Below are 7,697 nucleotides of genomic sequence, written 5' to 3' on the forward strand. Positions count from 1 at the left end.
AGTGTGCAGCATGACAGAGGAGCTGACAGAGAGCAGAGCTATGACAGTTTTTTTTAAATCAGGGAAAAAATAAACGGTGCCAGATTTATCATGAAATCCTGTTTTCACTTTAATGGCTATTAAATAATCTGTTGAAGTTAACTCAGCTGAAAAATCATAAAAAGACAAAATTATTGGATCTTTCAGGAATATTTCCCTCAAATATGTTTAAAGAAGAGATACAGCCTTTAGTTCATCTGTATATGAATGTGATTAAGCACTGATTAGTCTCTTTAGAATTATTTGTTCAATTAGCTTTGTAGAGATCTACTAGAGTGCTGTATGAATGGATAAATGAGGGCACAGATTGTAGTGTAAAGTGCTTTGAGTATCTCGATAAGATAGAAAAGCGCTATATAAGTACAGTCCCAAAGTTCAACTTTATTCTAACCCACAGATGTACAAATCACAAATTGATAATTACACTTTAAAGCAAAGCTAAAAATAATATTTAAATTTGAACAAGAAACAAAACCACACTTCTAATTGAACAATAAAAGTAGACACAATGTGTGCAAATGCATCAAATGATCAAGAAAACTTATGACATTTTAAATACAGATGTTTTGTAGAATCTGCTTCATCAGAGTTTTAATGGTGAACTAAAGTTCATTAAAAGTTAATTACATATATATATATATATATATATATATATATATATATATATATATATATATATATATATATATATATACATATACTGTATACTGTATATATTGTATATATTGTTTAATTTGGTAATTTTAATAATATGTATTCTTTTTAATTTATCTGAAACTTCAAAATAAATTCTCACCCTGTACTGAAGCCTGTTTTCAGGGTCTTACCACCGGCATTAATGTCACCAGCTGGTAAGGTGCGTGATGCCTATTGGAACCGGTACTGAAAGCATAATGGAAACACAATGTGTACCGTACCGAGCCGAGCCAAAACGTGATGTACCGGTATTAAATTTACTAATGGAAAAGAAGCATTAGAGAGGCCAGATGGTTTGGACATGTCCAGAGGAGGAACAGTGGGTGTACAGTAGAAGGATGTTACAAATGCAGCTGCCAGGAAAAAGCTAGAGGAAGGCCATAGAGGAGATATTTGGATGCAGTTCGTTCGTTCATTCATTCATTCATTCATTCATTCATTCATTCATTCATTCATTCATTCAGGTTAGAAATGACAGCTCTAATCCTCAGTAATGTGAACGCAAAGGAACTTGAAGCTGCTGTCCTGATCCACCTCAACGTTGTTTATGTAGATGGTGGATTGCTGGCCTCCACGCTGTCTCCTGTAGTTCACTATCATCACCTTCATTTTACTGACATTAAGAGAGAAGTTATTTTCCTGACACCAGCTGGTCAGTGATTTCACCTCATCTCTGTGGGTACTCTCATCATTGTTGGTGATGAGGCCCAAAATGGTGGTGTCATCAGTATACTTGAGGATCACGTTAGAGCTCTGCTTGGGGGTACACCCATGTGTAAATAGGTATAAAAGAGTGGACTGAGGACACAGTCTTGAGGTGTATTGGTGCTGAGGACTAGTATGGAAGAGAGGTGACTGCCGATTCTCACTGCCTGTGGTCTGTTGGTGAGGAATTCCAGAATCCAGCAGCAGATGGACTTCTCCAGACCCAGTGTGGTGAGCTTGGAGACCAGTTTGGAGGGGATTATGGTGTTGAATGCTGAGCTGTAGTCAATGAAGAGCATTCTCACATAGGTTTTTTCCTTTCCAAATGGCTGAGGGAGGTACTAAAAGCTAGTTGTGCTTTGTTCTATTTCATATGGGCTTCGCCCTTTAAGGCTATCACTAGTGGGTTTATCTCTTTGTGCGCAGCACAGAAAACTTTAGTCCATGCCCACATGCTGTGTGGGCCTCACCCCCAGTCCGTATAAATTATGGTGAGACCGGGTAATCGGCTCACATTTTTTCTTCAGCCAGCTAGAAGAACAAAGAAGGAAAAGTTGTCCAGCTTTGACCGGCACAACTTTTGCTAAGGATGCCTGGGTCTCCGCCACGCCGATCACCTGCCGTCTCGTTGAGCTCTTCCTCCCCGAGGAGAAGAAGAGACGAACAGCCTTGTTTAAGGTAAGTGCCGAGGAGTATTTTTCCGTGACGGGCCGCTACCCGCTGGACGACGCCATCGCCTTTTCTAAAGTTTTTTCCTCGAGGTGAATCGGATGATTCTCTCGAAAAAGGCGATGTTAGCAGCAGCTCCACTGACTGTTTTTTCCGTGGCGGGCCGCTACCCGCTGGACGATGCCACCACCTTTTCTAATGTGTTTTCCTCACGATGAATCGGATGATTCCCTCAAAAAAGGCGTTGTTAGCAGCAGATCCGCTGAGTGTTTGTCCGTCGTGGGCCGCTACTCGCTGGACGACACCATCGCCTTTTCTAACGTTCTTTCCTCGCGGTGAATTAGATGATTCCCTCGAAAAAGGCGATGTGGGCAGCAGCTCTGCTGAGTGTTTTTTCCGTGGCGGGACGACGCCACCGCCTTTCTTTGACGCAGAATCACACAGTGAATCGAATGATTCCTCCGTGAAAGGCGATGCTGGAAACAACCTCGCTGCCCCTCCCTCCTGGAGAGCATAGTGATGGAAGAAGAGCGGTCGAACGGATGCTCAGCCACCTTGGGTCTTCCCACGTCGGCGACCACACCACTCCCAGCCGTTGGCGTCCTCCTCTTGGAGCTGCCCGGCATAATCCAGGAGGCTGCTAACACAAAGGGACTTTCTGTCCCTCGCCTCCCTCCGCCCTGATTGGATGATCTGGCAGGAAGGTTTGGCTCTGCCCCGACTCGTCGCACTGATCCCAATTGGCCTCGCTGTCCAGCTGTGACGTCACATTGGAACAAGGCTGCAACTGGGCCCGGCAAGCTGAAGACATCCGTCTCCACCTTCGCCTCCATCTCCAGAGTGGAGGGTTTTACCGATCTGTGTTTTTTCCCTCAGTTCTCCCTCCTAGAGCCAAGCCTGGCGGAGGTGCTTGGGGCAAAAGCTTCTAGGATGGACCAGCAATCTATACCTCCAGGAAAGCATGACCAGAGGGTGACAAAGCTTTCCAACCAAGATCACCAGTGCACATCCCAGGCAGTTGCGGCGAACAACAACATCGCTCTGTTGGCCTACAGCATCTCAAAGAGGCTGGAGGAAACAGACCTGCTGGAGGAGACAAAGAGCTCTTTCTGTAAAGCCACTGACGTCATCTTTAACATGTGCACCACCTCTGCAGTCTGCCTGTCGCACATTGCCGCCATGATGACCATGATCCAGAGGACCATCTGGTTCCGCCTCTCACCATCCTTGTCCGAGAGGCTGCAGAAATACCTGCTGGAGGGCCCCATCACCCTAGAGGCGCTGTTCGGGGCCAACTTCAGGACCATCCTTGAGAAATTGCAGAGGTCCAAGGAGGTCTCAGAGACTGTACACCATTTGGTGATGTCACAGTCCTCCTCCTGCCCCTCGAGGGACCGCCTTGGCCAGCAACAGCAGCAAAGGCGCTCCATAGCTGCAGTAATGACTTCCCGCTCCGCTCCTCTGTCAGCCCCCTCCACCAAGGAAGAGCGCATTGAGAGGAATGTGTGTGTTTTTTGACTATGTATGTTTTGAAATAAAACGGAAACATCTCTGAAAGTAAAGTTTCATCTGAGACTGTCAGATCAGCTGATCTCACAGATGCCTCTCTTCACACATTCCCCACACAGAACGAGCCAGTAACCTCTAAACAGCGTTTTAAATGGCACCGCAGTTCAGTAAATATCACAAAACACTCATCTGCCACGTCAGCTAAAAGTAATTTTTTCAGCAGACCAAGTCCAGTAAAATCCCTCGTTTTCAGCCAGAGCCCGTTTTTAATTTCTGCTGTTTTCTACCCACTCACAGCGCAGCGGGAGTAAACGTGTTTTCTCCACGACAGCTGCAGCCTCCACCGAATAGGTGTCTCACTCAGAATGCGCTCATGCCGCCTCTCAGTGTGCGCTGGCTCACTTCAGCTCGCGAGACCACAGCCTGGGCTCAGCCCAGAGGCACACATACAGCCTTTTTTCTGTCTGAGCCCCCCTTGGGTTCCCCCCGAAGAATCTCCAGAGCGGGTGATGGCAGTAAGGGTTTTTAAGTCTGGTTGACATTCATGAGAAACATGACAACACAAAATGCGTGCCCGCTCTCCGAGCGTTACTCAGAGTGGCAGCGAGTGTGTTCCCTGGACAGATGGACGGACCGTCTGATCAGCAGGGGTTACATGCTGCAGTTCGCAGCTCAACCCCCACCGTTCATAAGGATTATAGAGACGGTTCTTTCTTCTCGAGAACAGAGCGTGTCTCTCCAGTCAGAAGTTCAAGAATATCTGACAAAAAACGTGATTTCCAGAGTTCCCAACGGAGAGGAAAATACTTTTTTTTTCCGCCCACTACTTCCTGGTTATGATAAAAAAACAATTGACAACAGTTGAACCTGTGTTTCAGAAAGCAGAAGGAGGCCCACTGGAGACATTTTCATTTAAGCCACTCACACACATATATTAATAAAACACAACGCAGATAACTAATTTACATTCATGGGAAGCCAAAACAGTAAGTCCTCTTCTGAGGCAGAAACTAAAGATGTAAGATTTATGAAACAGAAGCATTCTGATTCTACAAAATTCCTAGAAAAGTGGAAAAAACAATACCAAATTAAACCAACATTAAAACCAGAAACCTGGAAAATTATAATCTCAATTCTACAAGAAAAAACTCTGTTACAGAAAGGAAAGGAAAAAGAAAAATTAGAAGAACAATTAAAATAGGCTAAAATCTGGCAAACAGAGTCCCAACTTAGGTGAGAACAAATAAATAAAGCAACAGATTTATTTTTATTCTATTCTTTATTTATTCAGCACCACAGATTGTATGTCACACAAACACTGATAATTAAATTAAAACCCACTTTTGAAACGAAGATTACTGGAACCGGATTTCGGTCCAGTTTTTGTCCTGAAATCTGGTCCCACACTGTCTATCTGCCTCTCTGACTCAGCCAGAACAGATCCATCGAGGGGGAAGACAACTTCTCCTCGTGGAGGACATATAGAGAAAAAAGATTAAAAATAAAAACTCAATTGGATGTCGTGTGATCAAAAGTAAAAAACGAGTATTAATTTACCTGTTACAGATTGTTACAGATTAGTAAAGTCTTACATTGTTCGGTTTGGGATCACTCAACAACGAATGTGGACTTTTTTAGACAAAGCAGTCCTCCTGCTTGCCGTCAAAAAAATGTTGACTTTTTCCCCACAAATCCAGCCAGGATCCAGTTTTTGCCTCGTCAGCTTTTACCAGCGGGGTTAGCTAAACGTTAGCTCACAGGAAGTACAGGCCGCGGCAGCATGCATGCGCGTTAACCGAAGGTACAAAAGTCACAGCGCCAGTTAATGCCCCGGCATGGTAACTATAGAACCTGACCCTCTCCTGAAAGGAGAAGGGGTTCTCTACAGGCCAAAGGTGGGCATTTGTGGCTAATAGGCATTTTGTAGAAGACAAACACTGATTGGCTAGCTGTATTTGCTGCTTTTTAAGTAAGTTATGTCAACTCTTGTTATTTATTTATTTATTTTATTTTACTTTTTAAACTGAAGGATTCTAAGAACCAGCTTTAAATCTACTGTCAAAAACAAGAAGATTCTCTTTTGTTCTTGGGTTGTAGGCTGCACCTGACACAGGTTGCTTTGAGTATGGTCTGGGTAAAATGAAATGTGAAGCACCTGAAGCAAAACCTGCTCCCATTTGTCCAAAAAGTACGAGATAACGCCCCAAAACAAATGTTAAAAACAATGTGAGACAGCTGAGGAAGTTACCCAGTAAACAGAAATACCTGCTCCAGTTGCAGAAATCTTACAGAAACTGACAATCACTCATCTGCAGTGACTGCAGGTTGAACAAGAAAATGTGAAGTTAAAGGAAACATCCTTTGTCCCAAGGCCAGTTTAAGTATCTTTGAATTAATACTTTTCTTTTATGAATCAATTATAACTACTTTCACATTTTTCAACAACCAAAATGGATTTTGTTTTTTAATGTTATGGCTAGGCATTAAAAAAAAAAACAACAACAAACATTTAGACCTCCCCACTACTAGGAATACGCGATATAAACGGTATACGGTAGAAACGATAGAAATTTAGCCACAATAGAGATCTGTCTTCTACCGGCTAACCGCAGTAATGCTGTGTCTGAAGTAAAATCAGAGTTGTCAGTATAATCGTTACTTTTGTTTGTTGAAAACTGTGCATAAGCGGTGTTCAAGTGTAAAATCAGAGCTGTCAGATTTAATCGTTACTTTTTTTAGTTGAAAACTGTGCAAAAGTGGCGTTAGTCTTTTCTTCGAGAGCTAAGTAGCGAAGCTACAAGCTAACTACAGCCGGCTTGCCGTAGTGTTGCCGTATTCTGACGCATGCGCAAAACTCTGTGGTCCGTCCAAATTTTATTTTTTTTTCCATCAAAAGTTAAAGTAAGCGTTGCTCAGCTTTAGAGAAACCTGCTCTCTGATCTGTGAAAAGAACGCTGTGTTGTGTGATTTTACTGCGAGACCCTCTGGTCAAAGCCACAGGCACACTTTGTGTCAGCTCTCCATTAAAGCGGAAGGAGGCGCCAACTAGAGGGTTGGAGGGTGATGTGTTTCAGTGTAAAATGCTGCTCTGTTGCTGTTCATTTATAAAGTGAGAAGACTGGAAACTGTTAAGAGTTAACAACATCTTTTTTTTATTTAAAACATAAGGCTAAACTACATTTGATATATTTTGCACTGTTTTGCACAAGGAAGAAGATTAATACTTGATTTGTTTATTATTTAAAAACTCTCTGGACGTAGTAGTGGAATTTTCTTAATTCAAAATATATGATGGCAAAAGGACACCCAATGCCTTTTTTTTAGCAAGTTTTATATCAAAAACATATTGCGATATATATCGTTATCCCCACCCTTCACAATACATATCGTGATATGAATTTTATGCCATATCGCACATTCCTACCCACTGCCCAGTTATGTTGCTCTTATTTTGAAATGTAACCGGAAGTTATGTGTTAAGAGAGGCGGAAAAAGAAGTTATGGAGACGCCGCCAATGTCAAACCGAGACGCCGCCAATGTTCAATTCAGTTCAATTCAGTTTATTTATATAGCGCCAAATCACAACAAAGTTGTCTCAGAGCACTTTACAGAAACAGCCACATACATAAAAGCCAATTAGTAAAGTTCGCTTTCTAAGGAATCCAGCAGACAAGTTGAATCTTAGCTTCATTGCAGTCTCCCATCCTGAGCAAGCACAGTGGCAACAGTGGAAAGGAAAAACTCCCTTTTAAAAGGAAGAACCCTCCAACAGAACCAGGTTCAGGACAAGCGGCCATCTGCTTTGACCGGCTGGTTGAGAGGACAGGAAAGAGAGACAGACAAACATAGAATGGTAGGTCCAGGTATAGGTCCAGGTGTACCTGAAAGACAAAAAAATATGTTCAGGATGGAAAAAATAATTACAAATGTTGAGCAGAGTAAGTAAAGACAGTAGCAGAGTGAAAAGTGTGGTCAGTTTGTCCTCCAGCAGTCTAAGCCTATAGCAGCATAACTAAGGGACAGCTCAGGAAACCCAAGCCGACCCTAACTATAGGATTTAGCAAAAAGGAAAGTCTTA

The sequence above is a fragment of the Nematolebias whitei genome, chromosome 5, assembly GCF_014905685.2.
Source record: "Nematolebias whitei isolate Nwh7 chromosome 5, NemWhi1, whole genome shotgun sequence".
NCBI lineage: Eukaryota > Metazoa > Chordata > Actinopteri > Cyprinodontiformes > Rivulidae > Nematolebias > Nematolebias whitei.